This window comes from Callospermophilus lateralis, chromosome 3, assembly GCF_048772815.1.
Source record: "Callospermophilus lateralis isolate mCalLat2 chromosome 3, mCalLat2.hap1, whole genome shotgun sequence".
Taxonomy (NCBI): Eukaryota; Metazoa; Chordata; class Mammalia; order Rodentia; family Sciuridae; genus Callospermophilus; species Callospermophilus lateralis.
Window position 1 is genome coordinate 1234407 of NC_135307.1, and position 21694 is coordinate 1256100.

A 21694-nucleotide genomic window follows, 5' to 3' on the forward strand; every position below is an offset into this window, starting at 1 on the left:
GTTGCTGGAGGAAGGAGAGGCACAAGGGCATGTAGTGAACCAAGCAGAAGGAAAAGCAGGTGAGAAGGGCAGGTTGAGAGGAGGGCAGGTTCCAAAGTGATGGAGTTTGGGTTCCATCGAGGTCATAGAGGGACATTGTAGGGATGGGGGGAAGAAGACTGAGACCCAGGTAGGATGAGGACACCCTCTGTGCTGTGAGATGGTGGATCAGAGGCACAGGGAGCACAGGACAGGCGGGGGGACAGCAAGGATGGTGGGACCCTTCTAGGTGCAGGTGTGAGAAGTAAAGCCACAGGACAGGCAGCCATGGGGAGAGGGGGAGTGGAGCTGGGCCCTTTTCTACTTGCTTGCCTCCCACACAGAATCTCAAAAGAACAGTGGCCTCCAGAGAGGAAGGTTTGCAGAACTAAGTAAGAAGCATCAAGGATGAGGTCCTGAGGATTTCTGCTCCTCTTGGCTGCTCCTCCCTGAGGGCCCCTTACTGGGGCTCAGCCTCAGAGAAGCCTGGAGTTGGGTGGGCCCAGCAACCTCTTTTCAATAGCAGGATGTCTTGGCCAGTATCCCTGACCAGATGTTTGAAAAGTTTGGAGAGACTTTAGTGAGGGAAAATGGATGGCCCTTCCAGTGGAAGTTACAAGATGGATAAAAATAACTGCAGAATGTAAATAGACCATGGAGTGGGAGATTACCAGGACTGTGGTCTCCTCGGATCATGAGCATCTTTGCCGCAGTCTCTCGGCTGGGCACAAATCACGAGTCTCCACACAGCTTGTAGATTCAAACAGCAATTCTTTATTCCCGAACTCACACCGGCCGTCTACAAACACGTTCTGGGGGAATCCACGTTCTCTTTCCAAATCCACACTCTGCCCTAATCCACTCTCTCCCAAATCCACTCCGCATGGGCTTCTGTCTCCCAAAATATACTGTCTGACCCTAAGCACTCAAGAGGAACTCAGCAGCAGGATACGCCCTATTCCAAAAGAGGAACACCCTAATCTCCTATTATACTAAACCGCCCTATTCTAAAGGGGAAACACCCTACTCTCCTATTATGCTAAACTGCCCTATTCTAAAGGGGGAACACCCTAAACACGGATCCTGCCCTGGTCCTTGAGCAAGGTCACCTTTCAGAAGTCCTTCCACTAGACAGCATGGGAGTAAGCTGGCAAGGAATTTGTCATACCTACTTGGCTGATGGCTCCCAGCATCTCCCCCCTTCTGATTAATTAAACAACAAGTAATGTGGCTTAAGGACCGTGCCTGGTAGGTTGTCCAGTTCAACATATGGCTCTTACCCGTCATCGGAAAACTGACCTTTAGGTAACTGACCTTTAGGCGTCAGCCTCCTGTCTTAGGTTGATACCATTGCAACTGGATCATACCCATCACTGACTACCGGTCCAGCATACAGCCATACTTGTGGATAGGTCTATGCACCAGTGGGGGGGTGAGGTTCTTTGCCTCACCTCTGTTGGCCCCCAAATTTGGCCTTGGTGCCAGTGGGGGAGTGAGGTTATTGTGGCTTAAAGACCGCACCTGGTAGGTTGTCCAATTCAACATATGGTTCTTACCCGTCATCGGAAAACTGACCTTTAGGTAACTGACCTTTAGGCGTCAGCCTCCTGTCTTAGGTTGATACCATTGCAATTGGATCATACCCGTCACTGACTGCCGGTCCAGCATATAGCCATTGGCCCCCAAATTTAGACCATCACTAGCAGAAGGGAGGAGGATACAGAAATGCCACGACACCAAGCCAATTGACAGTTCCTTTGGAAAAATTGCATCATTGGTGACACCATCAGCAAAGATCACTGGTGACACCATCAGCAAATATATGCCAGCATTACCACAATAGCTGCACTAAATGTAGTTACATAGTCCAGGCAAGTTCTGCAAGCGGTTCAAAGTGGAGGAATCTATCAATCTGTCCATCTCCTCCCAAAGTCCGTTGCCTCCCAAAGTAAGTTGGCTCCTTGATTGAGCATACTTGTTGAGTTATATTCATTGGGATGAAGATAGGAATTCTGGCAATGATGCTAAAAAGACATTATCCTGAAAAGAATTATTAAATATAATGAAAAGGAAAGGTGAAAGTAAACAAACAGATCTGTTAGCCTTCTTAAAAGACAATCCTTAACAGCTGTTTACCTGATTTAAATTAGTAAACAAGCAGATCTGTTAACCACCTTTAAAAAGAATCTTTAACAGCTGTTTACTTAATTTAAATTAAGCCATTTAAATCACGTGAATAAGAAAAATAATAATTTGGATCCATTTTCTCATGAGCGCTCCTCATATATGAAATATGAACATACGCACACACAGACATGTAACACAAAACACAAATGTGCAAACAAACGTACAACACATAAGATAATAATAAAGGCCTTGTAGCTTTACCTAGGTGAAATCTCCATTGCAATGTTTAAAACTCTATAGTCAAAAAAATAAAACTGATCAGAAAAACATTAACCTAGGTTTGTATGAGCTCAAAAAATAAAAATAGAACCTTATGATGTGGAAAAATGCAATAATAAAATAGATATTGAAAAAAGCATCCTGGTTAATCACAGTCGCAGATGTAAGAATGGCCAAGCTGGAGTTCTGAATATCAGCTGTTATGGATTTGAGTCAAATCATCTTCTTTTCGATCTGTAGAAATTGTTTTAGTTAGTCTTTCTGGAATCCAAATCGGTTGCTGTTCTCCCTGTGGAAAAACAAAAAGAACCCCAACTCCAGTAAATCACTGGGTCAGGATCTTTCCATTGTCCTGTTAGAATATTTTTCCAAAGTACTTTAGTCTTATGTACATTTTTTGGATACATATGTCTTTCCGCAGCACTAAGTCCTGATGAATCCAAATTTAAAAAGTTTAGAGTAAAAAGGGTTATTTTAAGTTTATCTTTGGGGGATATATGCCCCTTATCAATTCCCTCCTTTTGCTTTAATAAGTACATTTAAATCTTCTATTTTATCCAATATTTGACTTTAAACTTCTCTCTTCTAACTTTTTTTGTCTTGAATGTCTGTATCTAATAGTTGTCTTAGCTTTTTGCATTTTCTATCTGAAATACCTTTACTTTACATTTTTAACCATTTTCTATCTTAATTCTATCTTCTAGTTTTTTTTTTCCCCCCTAAGGTTTGTACATTCACCCTTAGTTGCTTTTTTTTTTCTTCCTAGTTTTCTTTTTTTCCCTATTTTGTGGGTTTAAAATTCTTGTCTTCTTATCTTTTTTATCTTCCTACATCTTCTCTCTTTTTTCTTACCTTTCTGTACTTCTGTCTTAAAGTTTTCCACTTAAAATTTTTAATCTTCTTTATCTAAATATCTTTTATCCTATTATCTTCCCATTATCCTGGGTTTTTTTTTTTTTTTTCCTCTGTCATGAAGGCATCTTAACCACCTTCAATTTAACCTTTTAAAGCCTTTTAATTATCATCTATACTGTACTTTTAAATGTACTTTTTCACCACCTACAGCTTCACTCTTTTAAACGAGGCTTAGACTCTGTTTAAATCGCTTAATATTAGTTTACATGGCTGCCCTTCAACCAAAGGCCTTTTTTACTCCATTAAGAAGCTTTGTCTCAATCTGCCATGTACAAATACCTTTTTTTCTTTCTTCCTTTCTCAAACTTTTAAAGTAAGTCTAGTTTCCTCAAAATCTTTTTAAATGGCATTTTATAACTTTTTACTTTACCACACAGAGATTGTCTCATCTAGAAACATTTCTTTTTCTTTTAACCTTCCATATTAAAATATATTTTTACATCTTTAATCTTAATCTCTTTTCTAGCCGTTAACCCTTTTTATAAATTCACATTCTGAAATAACCCTTATAAAATTTCTGATTTAGACAAATTACTCCACTTTAATAAGATGAAAGACTTTCGTGTTTTTTATGATACTATAATACTGTAATTGAAACCCAACTGAAACTTCTTATACTCTTTGTATGTAAATTACACCTGATAGAATCTTAACACTTAGTAACCTTGTTTCAGCAAAGACACAGACTAAAGCAATATTAAACATTTTTCCATTCACCAATTTATGAAAACACACATAATGATTAAATATATTACCTTATGGAACTTAATAAGTAAAGAGTACTTGATTTCATATTTAGTGGTTGATATTTTAACACTTTAGCTTTGTAAATTAATCTTTCTTGTTGAAGAAAAATCCTTCTACAGGATACCATGATGGTCCCATTGATATATTTAACAACTTCTCGTTAAAAAGCCATGAGCTACATTTTTGTATTGTATCAACATATGCTCTAACTGTTCTTGGTCTTACTGGGGTGCCTCCTTCTTTTAACAATTTCTCTTCCTTGGAGGTGAACAACTTCAAATCTTGAGCCAACCATTTTCCCCAGTTTGCCTGAGAAAGTTCTAGGAACAGGCAACTTGAAATAAAAACAAAATAAATCAAAAGGAGAACACATTGTTTTTTGAAATGGTCACCCATTCTCTCGCCTTCCCTCAGGGGCGAGCAATTTCACTTACCTCCAAGTTTCAGGCGTTCCGCGTATGAGCCACCAGATGCCGCAGTCTCTCGGCTGGGCACAAATCACGAGTCTCCACACAGCTTGTAGATTCAAACAGCAATTCTTTATTCCCGAACTCACACCGGCCGTCTACAAACACGTTCTGGGGGAATCCACGTTCTCTTTCCAAATCCACACTCTGCCCTAATCCACTCTCTCCCAAATCCACTCCGAATGGGCTTCTGTCTCCCAAAATATACTGTCTGACCCTAAGCACTCAAGAGGAACTCAGCAGCAGGATACGCCCTATTCCAAAAGAGGAACACCCTAATCTCCTATTATACTAAACCGCCCTATTCTAAAGGGGAAACACCCTACTCTCCTATTATGCTAAACTGCCCTATTCTAAAGGGGGAACACCCTAAACACGGATCCTGCCCTGGTCCTTGAGCAAGGTCACCTTTCAGAAGTCCTTCCACTAGACAGCATGGGAGTAAGCTGGCAAGGAATTTGTCATACCTACTTGGCTGATGGCTCCCAGCATCTTGGGAAACTTCCAGAGGCTGTCAACTCCCATGCATCACTTCCTGTTTCTCCTGGGAAGTAGGGCAGCTAGAAAAGGATTCAGTAATCTCTTCCACCTCCTCACCAGATAGGAAAGTTTTGTTGAAGTTTAACATGATGAATCACCAGATTCCTGACAAGGGCAGTCCAGCCTAGTGGACAGTCAGGGAAGGGTGGTGGCACGCACAGGACCAGCCTCACCTGGGTCCTCATGGGCGCTGCAACCACAGTCACACCACATTGTCCTTCAGGTCCTTTGTTAAGTCTCAAAGTCACATTGGAGACTTTCTTCCAACTTTAACATTCAACAATTATGAAATCTGTAATATTGCAGAAATAGAAATATACTGGATCAATATTTTCAATTTTAAAATGGGTACATTTGCCTTGTTTTAATGAAAAATATGTTTGAGGCTCATTACAAGTCAGTTTTACCCACTGACTACATGAAATTCAGCCTTTTATTAATTTTTTATTTGTTTTAATTAATTATACATGACAGTAGAATGCATTCATGCACTTTGATATATCATACATAGACGGAATATAATTTCTCATTTTTCTGAGTGTACATGTTTTGATTTGCATTTCCTATCCCCACATTCTTCTCTAGTGCCCCCCACCTTATTGTGAGTTAGCATCCACACATTAGAGAAAATATTTGGCCTTTGGTTTTGTGAGATTGGCTTTTTTTGCTTAGCTTGATATTGTCCAACTACATCCACTTACTGGTGAATACCATAACTTCACTCTTCTTTAAAGCTAAGTAATATTCACTGAGTACAAATGCCTCATTTTCTTTATCTATTCATCTATTGAGAGACACTTAGGTTGATTTCATAGTTTAGCTATTGTGAATTGAGCTGCTATAAACATTGACGTGGTTGCATTACAGTAGTATGCTGATTTTAAGTCCTTTGGGTATAAACTGAAGAGTGGGATGGCTGGGTCAAATGGTGATTTTATTCTGAGTTTTCTGAGGAATCTTCATACCACTTTGCATAGTCATTGCACCAATTTGCAGTCCCACTAGCAATGTAAGAGTGAACCTTTTCCCCACATCCTCACCAACATTCATTGTTGCCTGTGTTCTTGATCATTGCCATTCTGACAGGAGTGAGATGAAATCGTATAGTAGTTTTGATTGGCATTTTTCTAATTGCTAGAGCTGTTGAACACTTTTTCATATATGTGTTGATGGATTGTATTTCTTCTTCTGTGAAGTGTCTGCTCAGTTCCTTAGTCCATTTATTGATTGGGTTATTTGGTTTTTTGTGTGTTAAGTTTTTTGAGTTCTTTATATGCTTTATTAATGCTTTATTGGAGGTGGATTATTAAAGATTTTCTCTCAATCTAATCTGTAGGCTCTCTCCTCATATTATTGATTGTTTCCTTTGCTGAGAAGATGCTTTTTAGTTTGAATCCATCCCATTTATTGACTCTTGATTTTACTGCTTATGCTTTAGGAATCTTGGTAAGGAAGTCAGATCCTACGGTGACGTGGTGAAGATTTGGGCCTATTTTTTTTTCTGTTAGGTAGAGGGTCTCTGTTCTAGTGCCTAAGTCTTTGATCCACTTTGAGTTGATTTTTGTGCAGGGTGAAAGATAGAGGGTTAATTTCATTTTGATGCATATGGATTTCCAGTTTCCCCAGGACCATTTATTGAATAGGCTATCTTTTCTCCCATGTATGTTTTTGGCACTGTTGTTTAGTATGACATAACCATATTTATGTGGGTTTGTCTCTGTGTCCTCTATTCTATACCATTGGTCTACAAGTCTATTTTGGTGCCAATACCATGCCATTTTTGTTACTATAGCTCTGTATTATAGTTTAAGGCCTGGTATTGTGATGCCTCCTGCTTCACTTTTCTTGCTAAGGATTGCTTTAGATATTCTGGGTTGCTTATTCTTCCAAATAAATTTAATGATTACTTTTTCTATTTCTATGAAGAATGTCATTGGGATTTTAATAGGAATTGCATTTAATCTGTATAATGCTTTTGGTAGTATGGCCATTTTGACAATGTTAATTCTGCCTATCCAAGAGCATGGGAGATCTTTCCATCTTCTGAGGTTTCCTTCAACTCGTTTCTTTAGTATTCTGTAGTTTTCATTGTATAGGTCTTTCACTTCTTTTGTTAGAAATATTCCCAGGAGGTTTTTTTTGAGGCTATTGTGAATGGGATAGTTTTCCTAGTTTCTTTTTCAGTGGATCACTGATGTATAGGAATGCGTTTGATTTATGGGTATTGATTTTATATCCTGCTACTTTGCTAAATTCGTTTATTAGTTCTAGAATTGGAATTTTTTAGATCATATTCATATAGAATCATGTCATCAGCAAATAATGATAGTTTGAGTTCTTCATTACCTATGTGTATCTTTTAATTTATTTCTTTTGTCTAATTGCTCTGGCTAGAGTTTCAAGGATGACGTTGAATAGAAGTGGTGAAAGAGGACATCCTTGTCTTGTTCCAGTTTTTATCAGAAATGCTTTCCATTTTTTCTCCATTTAGAATGATGCTGGCCTTGGGTTTAGCATATATAGCTATTACAATGTTGAGGTATGTTCCTACTATCCCTAGTTTTTCTAGTGTTTTGAACATGAAGGTGTACTGTATGTTGTCAAATGCTTTTTCTGCAATAATTGAGATGATCAGATGACTCTTGTTTTAAAATCTATTAATATGATGAATTATATTTATTGATTTCCATATGTTGAACCAACCCTGCATCTCTGGGATGAGCCCCACTTGATTGTGGTGCATTATTTTTGAAATATATTTTTGTATGCAATTTGCCAGAATTTTATTGAGAATTTTTGCATCTATGTTCATCAGGGATATTGGTGTGAAGTTTTCTTTCCTTGATGTGTCTTTGTCTGGGTTTGGTATCAGGTTAATATTAGCCTCACAGAATAAGTTTGGAAGGGTTTCTTCCTTTTATATTTCATGGAATATTTTGAGGAGAATTGATGTCGATTCTTCTTTGAAAATCTTGTAGAACTTGGCTGAGAATCCATCTGGTCCTGAGCTTTTCTTTGTTGGTAGACTTTTGATGGTGTTTTCTATTTCATTACTTGAAATTGATCTGTTTAAATTATGTATGACCTCCTCACTCAGGTTAGGTAGGTCATATGTCTTTAGAAATTTGTTGATGTCTTCAATATTTTTTTATTTTATTGGAGTATAAATTTTCAAAATAGTTTCTAATTATCTTTGGCATTTCAGACATGTCTGTTGTGATATTTCCTTCTTCATCTTGTATTTTAGTTTTTTTTTAGTAACTTTTTCTCTTCATTAGCATGTTCAGGGGTTTATCTATTTTATTTATTTTTTTTTCAAAGAACCAACTTTTGTTTTGAAAATTTTTTCAATTGTTTCTTTTGTTTTGATTTCATTGACTTCAGCTGATTTTAATCATTTCCTGTCTTCTACTGCTTTTGCTGTTGCTTTGTTCTTCTTTTCCTAGGGCTTTGAGATGTAGTGTTAGGTCATTTGTTTATTGACTTTTTATTTTTTCAATGAAGGCACTCACTGCAACAAATTTTTCTCTTAGTGCTGCCTTTATAGTGTCCCAGAGATTTTGATATGTTGTATCAGTATTCTCATTTATCTCTAAGAATTTTTTAATTTCATCCCTGATTTCTTCTACTATCCATTCAGCATTCAATAGTGTATTATTTAATCTCCATTTGTTATAGTAGCTTGTATTTTTTATTTTATTGTTGATTTTTAATTTCATTCCATTGTGGTCTGATAGACTGTGGGGGTATTATCTCTGTTTTTTATACTTAAGAAGAGTTGTTTTGTGGCATAAGGTATGGTCTATTTTAGAGAAGGGGCCATGTGCTGCTCAGAAGAAAGTATATTTGCTCATTGATGGATTAAATATTCTATATATCTATTAAGTCTAAATTATTGATTGCATTATTTAGTTCTATAGTTTCCTTATTTAGTTTTTGTTTGATAGATCTGTCCAGTTGTGAGAGAGGTGTGTTAAAGTCACCCAGTATTATTGTATTGTGGTCTATTTGACTCTTGAAATTTAGAAGGGTTTGTTTGATGTACACAGATGCTCTATTGTTTGGGGCATAAGTATTTATAATTGTTAGGTCCTGCTTATATGCTTCCCTTGAGAAGTATGAAAAGTTCTTCTTTGTTTCTTCTGATCAACATTGGTTTGAAGTCTACTTAATCTGAGATTGTTTACTCAATCCATATGAGTGATAAGTCATTTCCCATCCTTTCACCTTTGGCCTGTGGATGTCTTTGCCCATGAGGTGAGTCTCTTGAAGACAGCATATTGTTGGGTCTTGCTTTTTTAATCCAACCTGCCAGTCTACGTCTTCTGATTGATGAGTTGGGCCATTAAAATTTAAGTTTATCATTGAGATATGATTTGTATTCCCTGTTATTTGGATTTATTTGTAGTTTTTGATTTGTCTTAGTTTCTCATTTGGTTGAGTGTCCCTTTAGTGTAGGGACATTACACTACTTTTGTCAAGAGTGCTCTGTTGTGTAGGCTTTCTAGTTGTGAATTCTTTAAATTTTTGTTTATCATGGAAAATCTGAAACTTAATTTTTATTTTGCTGAATATAAAATCTTGGTTGGCAGCCATTTTCTTTCAGAACTTGAAATATATTATTTCAGAACCGTCTAACTTCAAGCATCTGGGTTGAGAAATCAGTTGAGATCCAAATTGGTTTTCCCTATAAGTAATTTAATTTTTTTCTCTCTCACAGCCTTTAAAATTTTATCTTTATTCTCTGTGTTAGTCATTCTCTTTATAATGTGGGTCTGCTATAATATTGCACATTTGGGGTCCTGTAAGCTTCTTGTATTTGATCTTCCATTCAATGCTGTTTAAAAAAAATTAGTTGTAGATGAACACAATATCTTTATTTGATTTATTTATTTTTATGTGGTGCTGAGGATCGAAACCAGTGCCTCACATGTGCTAGGCAAGTGCTCTACTGCTGAGCCACAACCCCAGCCCCCATTCCATTATTTAGGTTTGGGAAATTTTATGCTATTATAATATTGAACAGATTATAATTCCTTTTGTTTGTATCTCTGATCCTTCAACTATTTTGATAACTCTTAAATTTATTTTTTCATGTTATCCCATAATTTTTGGATGTTCTGTTCATGGTTTTTGACCACGTTCTCTGCATAGTCAATTCTTCTTTCAAGATTATATATTTTGTCTTCATTGTCTGAGGTTCTATCTTCCAAGTCATCTAGTCTGTTGGTGATGTTTTATATTGAATTTATAATTTGGTTTACTGTTTCCTTCATTTTGAGGTTTTCTGCTTTTTTTTCATGATCTCTAACTCTTTATTGAAGTGGTCTTTCATTTCATGTTTTTTTCTTTGATTTCACTCCTTCTACTAACCTTTACTTCACATACCAATTTAACTATATACAATCTGAATGACTTTTTGGACATTTCTTCTACTCTGTTATCAGTGGCTTCTGTTGTTGAAGCATCTTGGTTTGTTTGGGGTGCTTTATTCCCTTGTTTTTTCCATGTTGTTAGTGTTTTTTCCCATCTAGAAGTATGCATCTAAGGCAGGATAAATTCTACCGTGTAGACCTATAGTGTCCCTGAAGGTTTCCAGTGCTTAACCATTCATGGTGAGACCAATATCAACAGCACCCAGCACACACAATATATAGCCTTAAACCTTATTAGGCATCTACTAAGGTGTCTACTGCTTTCTCATATTAAACCAAAACGATGAGTTCAATAACTATCTATAGTACAAACAGAAAATTTGTTAAAATGGTTTACAATTTAAAATGGTGGATGAGAGAACAGGGGTAGTGTAGTTTGTGATATTTGTGAGAGAAGAAGAGAGGAGTTAGAAGTAAAAATTCACAAAAAGAGTGGAAGAGGAGCCAACAGAGATTGGCTGTTGGTTGGAGAAAAGTTGGAAAGAAAATCCAAGAAAATAGATGAGAGAGGAAGAATATGAACAAACAAACAAAAAATAACTAAATAATTAAAGACAAGAATACAACAAAAATGCAAAACACCATTCATATATCATTGTCCTCCACACACTAATGCATAAAAACATCCTGTTCCAAATATGGTAGTGAGATTAGCAAATTCAAAAATAACATATATCTTCCTGGAAGGTCAAACTTTCTCCCTCAGTGTTCAACAGTTTCTCATTTCTGTCTCTGACATCCCATGAGATCACCAAACCCAGATCAGCACTCACAAACCCAGTTTCTGTCCCACTGATACCTCAGGCTCTGTCACGCTGTAGTCCCAAGATCTCAGTGCTGCTCCTACTTGCAGAGAGACCACCAGGGACACACTCATGCAAAGTGGCAACCCTGAGATGCAGCAGCAAGACAAGGGGCCACCAGAACTCTCAGCAGGAAGACCCCAGGCTCCTTAAAACCTGCAGGCACCCCCACAGTGGACCTGGAAGTTCCAGCTGGGGTCCCCAGACAGAGGCTCTTGTGGTGGTAAACTTGCTGGCATCCAGGCTCCAGGCCAGGCTGGTGTTCCAAAATGGGTGTAGCCACGTGCAAACAAACCTAGAGTCTCCCCTGAGCAGCCCTCTAGGTGGTGGCAGCAATGGTAGTGGTGGTGGGTGTTGGCGGCAGGTAGGGGGTCAGCCCCAGTGACAGCTGCAGCGGCAGTTGCGATTGCAGCTGTGGGGACAGTGTCACCAGCCAATCTCCAGGGGTCAGCAGCAGTATCGGCTTCAGTTGAATCTGGGGCAGAAGTGTCTTCTGTGGCAGCAGCACCCAGAAAGACCTCCAGGAGATCTCAGGTTGGCAGCAGTGGAATCAGAGGCAGCAGCAATGGCAGAAGCAAAGCAGGCAGCAGTTGGTTGATTCAGCCTGTATTTCTTTTTCCAGTCTCTGGTGTATTGTTTTTCTGAGTCACCAGAAGAGTATTTGTCCAAGAAAGATAAAATGGATAGATTTTAATTTAATTAAAAAAAAAACTTTGAAATATTCTTTTGGAAGATATATCCTGATTTAAGCTGATTCCTAAATATACCAGAACTTGTGTTTGAATTTATATTACAAAGTAGCTATAAATTTCAGCCTTAAACTCCATGGATTTTAATGATTTTCAAATTTATTCCCCTTTCTCTTAGCTGTCATGACTCAAGTTCAAGTAATTGCCCATATTGTCACCATGGTAACAATGGGCAGGTTGCTGAATCCAGAATGTCACTATGATGGTGAAGAATGAGCTGCTGAATCCATAATGTCACCATTGTAACAATGGGTGACACTACTTAATCCAGAATGTCACCGTAGTAACAACAGGTTAACTACTGAATCCAGAATATCACCATGGTAAACATGGATGAGGCTGCTGAATCCAGAATGTCACCGTGGTAATGATGGGTAAGCTGCTGAATCCAGATGCAGATATCCTTCACATTCTAGGTAAGCTTTGGAGATAAAGTACTTGAAAAATGTGAGCTTTGGGACTACCCTCTGGAAGATAAGTCTGTTGTTCCTACACAATTTTCCACTTTAAATTAAAACATTAACTCTTGCCATATGTTTGAGTTAGCTTTTTTGGCACTGTACCTAAAAGACTTGACAAGAACAATTTTAGAGGAGGAAAAGTTTACTTGGGGCTCATAGTTTCAGAAGTCTCAGTCCATAGACAGCCAATGGTACTGCCCTGGGGCTGAAGTGAGGCAGAACATCATGGCAGAAGAGCACAGTGAAGGAAAGCAGCTCAGAACATGGCACCAGGAAGCAGAGAGAGACTGCTTAGCTCAGCAAGGATGAAATATAAACCCCAAGTCATGCCCCAGTGACCCCCTCCTTCAGTCACATCTTACCAGCTATAGTCACCACCCAGGAATCCAGTGGACTAAAGCAGGTGAGGCGCCTATAATCCAATAATTTCACCTCCAAACTTTCTTGCATTGTCCCACATACCAGTTTTTGGAGACACCACACATCTACACCATAATATCATGACATCTTTTCTCCTCCTCCAAAGTGTTTTATGGAAGCTTGGTCTTATTCTCACCCTTATTAGAGAGAGGCTGTACTTGTGGTTTTTTGGTTTTTTTTTTTTTTGTTTGTTTGTTTGTTTTTTAATTTCAAAAAGAACTCTCTTGGTTTGAGTGCTCAGTGTATGTCAGACTCTGCCCACTGGGTCTTGCGTGGATGATCTTACTTAAAATGGGCAATTAAGAAAACCATTCTGTTGAATAAGATACAGAAACTGAAGTGCAGAGAGCTTCAGTAACCCGTTCAAGGTCACAGCTGCAACTGTGGTGGGATTTGAAGCAGGTGCCTGGTTAACACTGACAGTGCCCAGGTTCCTGACCACCCACCAGGCTGCCTCTGCTGTGGGAAGTGCAGGCCCCTGTTTGCACACATCTGTGGCTCAACTGAGATTCTCTCATAACTCTGGCATCTTCTGTCAGGTGTTACAGTGTGACAGTGGCAACAGAATTTTGTTTAATGGATGAAGACATTTTCTGAAGAAGACAGCCCGGTAATGTGTGTGTTGTGTGTGAAGTAAGGGTCTCTCTACCAGGAATGTCTGCAGAAGAGTGACCAACTGGCTAGTGGCTTGAGGAGTTGGGCCACAGGCAGGGAGCAAAGCCTCTTGGGGGCATTAATGCCAGCTGTGCTGGGAACCCTGGTCTGACTCTTCTTCTCACATCCGATGAGGAAGAGAGGAGCACACTGCACTGCATTCTTGCAGAACAAATGCCAGGTCTCAGGAGGCCTGAGCCAGCTTCCCTGCTCTGCCACCCTCATGTCCACAGCCAAGGAAGAGTCATTATATTCCTTTGCTTTGCACCTCAACAAAATGGTGATGATGTTGGAGGTGTCTAAGCCCCTGGTATCACTCCCTCCCCCCACCATGAAGATTGTGTGGTGACTGTGCAGCACGCTAGATGAAGGAGATGAGCCCAGGCCTCTTTGCCAGCTTTGTTCCATCCTCAGGATCCCTTGCCTGGCGGGCACACTGCCTATTGATAGCGTGTGAGTCTGCTTCCAAACACCCTGCCAGGCAGAGGCCAGAGAAGATGACTTGGGAGTGGGCCTGGGCCTCCATTTTGTGACTCCAGCTTGCTCCTTCCTCAGCCAGGCCGCCTTCTCCTGGCTGTACCACAAGGACATGACACAAGCCAAGAGCATTTGCTGGAAGGCAGCCTGGTGCTGGCCCATCTAAAAACTTATGGAGGTGTGAAAGACCCATCTTTGCAGCCTCCCCAGAAGAGTGAAGAGGATGTTCTGATGCTGACTGACTTTCTCACAGCTAGATGTGTAGCACCAGCCAAATGCAAAGGGGAAAATCCTTGAAGACCATTCACCTGGCTTCTTACCTCCAAGTCCCCTCAGAGTGTTCTACCTTCACTTTTCCTCCAACCCAAAACACAAATCAATTGTGTCCTTTTCGAAATTAAAAATCTCAGTGGAGGTTTGGTTGTCTGTGGGTGGACTCAGCCTTGCAGGGCAGAACAGACCCAGCCTCACTCCCCATTAGGTCACACCCTGGGCTCCCTCTTTTATACCTAGGTTTCCACCTCTCTTGGAAACCTCAGTTGTTCTCACTTCTCCCCATGTTTCCTGCATTAGTTTTCTCATCTGTAAGAAGAGAATACAAAAGCCCTCTTTCACAGTGACCTTGAAATTAGTGGGAATATGATAGACTATTATTTTTTTTTTGAGCTGAGCCTGGATATTTGAGCAGAGCATTATGGAGGTGGCTCATTGGAAGATGGCCTCTGGACACAACTCTAATGGGTAGGAGTGTGGAGAGGACAAATTGCCCTATGAAGATTTGAGGAGTTGAGTATAAATAGTGCAGGCAGAAAAATGAGTCACAGGAGAGAAAGTCGTCAACATGAAGAAAGATCCACTAGGAGCAAGGGTTTTAAGGCAAACCTCAGGCAGGCTGCAACAGGCTAATGACCCCAGCAGCACAGCAGAAAAGGAGGAGACACCCAGCTTGGAGCTGGCACTGTGGGCTTTACTGCTCTGCAGCTTCAAACTCCCCCATGCCTGAACCACCACAGAAGCCTGACACATGCACAACCCTGAGACAGTGGTGTGGGATGTGAAGGCTCAGGGATGGTGTCCACAGAGCAGACCATGGAAGAGGAGATGGATAGGGTCATAGGCAATGACGTTGCTCACCATTGTGCAACTGTGATACAATAATGGAACTAGGTTATCATCAATGTTGCTCCCTGAGTGAAAGCTCAACAGGAAACTCCATTCCAGTCAGTGATGCTGACCACACCCCAACCCAGAGATTCATGTTAGCATCAGAAAACAGGCATCCAGATATCAGGAGTCTCCCCATGTGGTGCTGTCAGTGCTGCACAGACATCTAGGAAGTAGTCCCCACCTTTCCATAAGATCAGCATCTGATCAGTCCTCATGATCTAGCAAGTTAACAGACCCACAGGGGCTTGCAGGCCAAGTCAGACAATCCCACTGAGAAGCAGTGGGATTATAGAACTGGAAGGTAGAGAGCCTTCCAACTCACATATAAAATACATGACTCAATTATCCAGTAAAAAATGTTAAAGAAAGGAGGAAGAGGTAATCACAAAATTGAGACGGACATGGAGACATTAAAAGTGAAGGCTGTGTGTGGACTTACATTCTTAACTGGCACTAATCAACTGTAAAAGAAAATTATAAGCATGGAAATTTGGAGAATTATTTGGTATTTGATGACATGAAAGAATTATATTATTTTTAGATTTGGTAATGGTACCATGGTAATGTTTTTTTGTTTGTTTGTTTGTTTTTTAAACTGGGGATTGAACTCGGGGACACTGGATCACTGAGCCATATCCCTAGCCCTATTTTGTATTTTATTTAGAGACAGGGTTTCACTGAGTTGCTTAGAACCTTGCTTTTGCTTTTGCTCAGGCTGGTTTTGTACTTGTAATCCTCCTGCCTCAGCCTCACGAGCTGCTGGGATTATAGGTATGTGCCACCATGCCAGGCTACTGCCAAGACAGATGTGGCCAAACTAGCATGTTCCTGTGAGGGACAGTGTGAGATTAGAATAATAAAGACATATATATATATATATATATATATTTTAAAGATAACAGCAGCTCTCTGATGTAAAAGCAGGTCTAAAGAATGATACCAGCAATCTTTATTATATCTGTCTCATTAATCAGATTAAAGTCTATGTAATCATTATTCATCAAATTTACAGAGTTTGCAGCTTATTCCTCAGTTACATACTACAATTGCAATGTGCAATGTTGGGAGGCTTGTGTAGCTCTCAAGAAAGTCTATTGTTTAAAGTTACTGTTAGGGGAGAAGGTTCAGGAGCTGCAGAGCCAGTGAAACATTGAGGTTGTCTAGCAAAAGGGTTTCTTTATTCTCAGGAGCTGTGTGCCTGAGATCAAGGTTGAGGCTGATAAGACTCTAGCACAGAGCCTCCTCACGAAGGGAATTACCATAGCAACCAGCATCCTGCACCTTTGCACAGAAACTTTCCTAGGCACCAAGTATGCCACAGCCATGAGTCATAAGGGACCCCAGTCTCAGGCACTGCTCTACCATACACTGTCACCACTCTCCACAGCTGATAATGGTAATGTTTTTAAAATCATTATTGATACATATTATATTTATCAGTCAGGATTCAGGACAGAACCAATACTATATATTAAATAATAGTAGACTATCTAGCCATCTTTCTAGGATACTCTTGCTGACATGAGGGAAGAAGGTCACTGTGGTGTGAGTATCCCAATGAAAAGAACGGGTTGAGAGATGAAAGGGATTTATTAAGAGAATTGGCTTGTGTGATGATGGGGCTGAAAAGTCCCACAATGGACCATCTGCCAGGTGGATACTCAGAGAAGCAGGGCAAATCTCATTTCACTACCACAGGCTGAGAACCAGGAAAGCCACTGGGGAAGCACTTGATCCAATACTGGAGGCCCAGGAACCCTGGGGTGGGGTTGGTGCTAGGGCTGAAGAGCTGATGTCCAGGAATGGAGAAGAGGGGCCCAGTTCCAGGAAAGAGGGTGACTCATTGTCCCACTACCTTTCTACCCTATTGGTCTATCTTTCTATCTACCAGCTAATTGAAGGTGCTCCCCCACATTAAGGGAAGATATCCTTACCCAGTGCGATGAATAATGAACGCACCAATATCCTCTGCAAAGCAGCATCATAGACATACCCCAAAACAAAGATTTGGTAACTATCTAGTTTCTTTTATCAGATCAAGTTGACACCTAAAATAAACAATAACTTGTACTATATTAGTCAACCAGTAACAAACAGCCAACTTGGAGGCTGAGAAGAGCACCCATCTACAGTTTGTATTATAACATACAGCCAAGTTGGAGACTAAGAACAGCACCCACCTATGGTCTGCATTAGTAACACACAGTCAACCTGGAGGTTGAGAATATCAGCCAGCTATGGACTGCATTAGTAACACACAGCCAACCTGGAGGCTGAGAACAGCACCCATCTATGGTCTGCATTAGTAACACACAGTCAACCTGGAGGCTGAGGACAGCACCCATCTATGGTCTGCATTAGTAACACAGAGCCAACCTGGAGGCTGAGGACAGCACCCATATATGGTCTGCATTAGTAACACACACCCAAGATGGAGAATTAGAACAGCACCCATCTATGGTCTGTATTAAGTAACACACAGTCAACCTGGAGGCTGAGAACAGCACCCATCTATGGTCTGCATTAGTAACACACAGCCAAGCTGGAGGCTGAGAACAGCACCCATCTATGGTCTGCATTGGTAACACACAGTCAACCTGGAGGCTGAGAACAGTACCCATCTATGGTCTGCATTAGTAACACACAGCCAACCTGGAGGCTGAGAACAGCACCCATCTATGGTCTGCATTAGGTAACACACAGCCAACCTGGAGGCTGAGGACAGCACCCATCTATGGTCTGCATTAGTAACACACAGTCAACCTGGAGGCTGAGAACAGTACCCATCTATGGTCTGCATTAGTAACACACAGTCAACCTGGAGGCTGAGAACAGTACCCATCTATGGTCTGCATTAGGTAACACACAGCCAACCTGGAGGCTGAGGACAGCACCCATCTATGGTCTGCATTAGTAACACACAGTCAACCTGGAGGCTGAGAACAGCACCCATCTATGGTCTGCATTAGTAACACACAGTCAACCTGGAGGCTGAGAACAGTACCCATCTATGGTCTGCATTAGGTAACACACAGCCAACCTGGAGGCTGAGAACAGCACCCATCTATGGTCTGCATTAGTAACACACAGCCAACCTGGAGGCTGAGAACAGCACCCATCTATGGTCTGCATTAGTAACACACAGCCAACCTGGAGGCTGAGGACAGCACCCATCTATGGTCTTCATTAGTAACACACAGCCAACATGGAGGCTGAGAACAGCACCCATCTATGGTCTGCATTAGTAACACACAGTCAACCTGGAGGCTGAGAACAGCACCCATCTATGGTCTGCATTAGTAACACACAGTCAACCTGGAGGCTGAGAACAGCACCCATATATGGTCTGCATTAGGTAACACACAGTCAACCTGGAGGCTGAGAACAGCACCCATCTATGGTCTGCATTAGTAACACACAGTCAACCTGGAGGCTGCGGACAGCACCCATCTATGGTCTGCATTAGTAACACACAGCCAACCTGGAGGCTGAGAACAGCACCCTTCTATGGTCTGCATTAGTAACACACAGCCAAGCTGGAGGCTGAGAACAGCACCCATCTATGGTCTGCATTAGTAACATACAGCCAACCTGGAGGCTGAGGACAGCACCCATCTATGATCTGATTTGTAACACACAGTCAACCTGGAGGCTGAGAAGAGCACCCATCTATGGTCTGCATTAGGTAACACACAGCCAAGCTGGAGGCTGAGAAAAGCACCCATCTATGGTCTGCATTAGTAACACAAAGCCAACCTGGAGGCTGAGGACAGCATCCATCTATGGTCTGCATTAGTAACACACAGTCAACCTGGAGGCTGAGGACAGCACCCATCTATGGTCTGCATTGGTAACACAGAGTCAATCTGGAGGCTGAGAACAGCACCCATCTATGGTCTGTATTAAGTAACACACAGTCAACCTGGAGGCTGAGGACAGAACCCATCTATGGTCTGCATTAGTAACACACAGCCAAGCTGGAGGCTGAGAACAGAACCCATCTATGGTCTGCATTAGTAACACACAGTCAACTGGAGGCTGAGGACAGCACCCATCTATGGTCTGCATTAGTAACAAACAGCCAACCTGGAGGCTGAGGACAGCACCCATCTATGGTTTGCATTAGTAACACACAGTCAACCTGGAGGCTGAGGACAGGACCCATCTATGGTCTGCATTAGTAACACAAAGCCAAGATGGAGAATTAGAACAGCACCCATCTATGATCTGCATTAGTAACACACAGCCAAGATGGAGGCTTAGAACAGCACCCATCTATGATCTGCATTAGTAACACACAGTCAACCTGGAGGCTGAGAAGAGCACCCATCTATGGTCTGTATTAAGTAACACACAGTCAACCTGGAGGCTGAGGAGAGCACCCATCTATGGTCTGCATTAGTAACATGCAGCCAAACTGGAGGCTGAGAACAGCACCCCCATCTATGGTCTGCATTAGTAACACACAGTCAAGCTGGAGGCTGAGAACAGCACCCATCTATGGTCTGCATTAGTAACACACAGTCAACCTGGAGGCTGAGAACAGCACCCATCTATGGTCTGCATTAGTAACACACAGTCAACCTGGAGGCTGAGAACAGCACCCATCTATGGTCTGCATTAGGAACACACAGTCAACCTGGAGGCTGAGAACAGCACCCATCTATGGTCTGCATTAAATAACACACAGTCAACCTGGAGGCTGAGAACAGCACCCATCTATGGTCTACATTAGTAACACACAGTCAACCTGGAGGCTGAGGACAGCACCCATCTATGATCTGCATTAGTAACACACAGCCAACCTGGAGGCTGAGGACAGCACCCATCTATGGTCTGCATTAGTAACACACAGCCAACCTGGAGGCTGAGAACAGCACCCATCTATGGTCTGCATTAGTAACACACAGCCAACCTGGAGGCTGAGGACAGCACCCATCTATGGTCTGCATTAGTAACACACAGTCAACCTGGAGACTGAGGACAGCACCCATCTATGGTCTGCATTAGTAGTACACTGTCAACCTGGAGGCTGAGGACAGCACCCATCTATGGTCTGCATTAGTAACACACAGTCAATCTGGAGGCTGAGGACAGCACCCATCTATGGTCTGCATTAGTAACACACAGTCAACCTGGAGGCTGAGGACAGCACCCATCTATGGTCTGCATTAGTAACACACAGTCAACCTGGAGGCTGAGAACAGTACCCATCTAAGGTCTGCATTAGGTAACACACAGTCAACCTGGAGGCTGAGAACAGCACCCATCTATGTCTGCATTAGTAACACACAGCCAACCTGGAGGCTGAGAACAGCACCCATCTATGGTCTGCATTAGTAACACACAGCCAACCTGGAGGCTGAGGACAGCACCCATCTATGGTCTGCATTAGTAACACACAGCCAACCTGGAGGCTGAGAACAGCACCCATCTATGGTCTGCATTAGTAACACACAGCCAAGCTGGAGGCTGAGAACAGCACCCATCTACGGTCTGAATTAGGAACACACAGCCAACCTGGAGGCTGAGAACAGCACCCATCTATGGTCTGCATTAGTAACACACAGTCAACCTGGAGGTGAGAACAGCACCCATCTATGGTCTGCATTAGGTAACACACAGTCAACCTGGAGCCTGAGGACAGCACCCATCTATGGTCTGCATTAGTAACACACAGTCAACCTGGAGGCTGAGAACAGCACCCATCTATGGTCTGCATTAGTAACACACAGTCAACCTGGAGGCTGAGGACTGCACCCATCTATGGTCTGCATTAGTAAAACACAGTCAACCTGGGGGCTGAGAACAGTACCCATCTATGGTCTGCATTAGTAACACACAGTCAACCTGGAGGCTGAGAACAGCACCCATCTATGGTCTGTATTAAGTAACACACAGTCAACCTGGAGGCTGAGAACAGCACCCATCTATGGTCTGCATTAGGCAACACACAGTCAACCTGGAGGCTGAGAACAGCACCCATCTATGGTCTGCATTAGTAACACACAGCAAACCTGGAGGCTGAGAACAGCACCCATCTATTGTCTGCATTAGTAACACACAGTCAACCTGGAGGCTGAGAACAGCACCCATCTATGGTCTGTATTAAGTAACACACAGTCAACCTGGAGACTGAGGAGAGCACCCATCTATGGTCTGCATTAGTAACACACAGTCAACCTGGAGGCTGAGGACAGCACCCATCTATGGTCTGCATTAGTAACACACAGTCAATCTGGAGGCTGAGAACAGCACCCATCTATGGTCTGCATTAGTAACACACAGCCAAGCTGGAGGCTGAGAACAGCACCCATCTATGGTCTGCATTAGTAACACACAGCCAAGCTGGAGGCTGAGAACAGCACCCATCTATGGTCTGCATTAGTAACACACAGTGAACCTGGAGGCTGAGAACAGCACCCATCTATGGTC